Genomic DNA, 1,003 nt, shown 5'->3' with positions numbered 1-1,003 from the left:
TTTGGTTGAGATGAAAAACCTGCCTCTTGTCTCATCCTCTTCTTTGTTCAACAGGAAAACCGGACGCACCCGTGTGAAGTACTCATGAAACCACTGTTGGCAGAGTAATAAACAGGAATAAATATTTATATCTAATATTGAACAGGTACTCCACAGCTTTTCACAGTAACTTACCATCTCCTCTTCCTGTGAAAGGGCAAACCCTGCCACTTGTTGGGCTGCAGTTTTGTGTTCCACGACTGCAATGATAGTGTTCCCACTCGGATCTTTCTTCCTGCTGATCCACTCAGTCACCTGCACAACACATGGATATGACATGGATTAGTAAAATTAATGTAACAATGCAATGCTGTCAATTTATAACAGTGATGTTGGAAACAGTACCTCAATACTCACAGTCATGTGCTCCACCACCCCCGGTCTCTGTAGGTGCTTTAGGATCACCACAGCCTCTAGGTAGTACAGGACAAGAGCACCATCTGCCATTTCCAAGTTGAGACTTTTGTCAGCAAGCAGCATTCCCATGATCTTCATGAAATCCCCTTTGGCGGCTTTTAGCACGGCTAGGCAGTCCTTGGGCTCTATCTGAGGCCCCATCAGATTGTCATACCTAAGACATAAGAAAAGTCAAACAAATGAGTAACTAATTAATATCATTAATTGGCCCTTTGGTCACATCTGTAATGTAATCCAATTAAAAATGTAACTAACCTCCTCTTGACAATTTCCTTGCTGAGCCCCCGGGAGCAGATAATCTGCAAGCTACTAATGAAGTCAATGAAGCTTCTGCAGAGAGTGTACATGGTTGGGTTGTCGGTAACCATGCTGGTTGTGTCGGTGTGGAACCTCAGGAATCTGGGGGAAGTAGCACAAGTATTTAAGCAGTTGAACATTAAAACTACACTCCACGCAAGTGTTGACGGTATCAAATACCCAGAAGGAAATGTTGCTAACCTTTTTAAACTTTTTAAATAGTTCAGCTGGGTCTGCTTGGACAACTGTG

The sequence above is a fragment of the Etheostoma cragini genome, chromosome 2 (assembly GCF_013103735.1).
Source record: "Etheostoma cragini isolate CJK2018 chromosome 2, CSU_Ecrag_1.0, whole genome shotgun sequence".
NCBI classification, from domain to species: Eukaryota; Metazoa; Chordata; class Actinopteri; order Perciformes; family Percidae; genus Etheostoma; species Etheostoma cragini.
Note: the sequence above shows the minus strand (reverse complement) of the source record.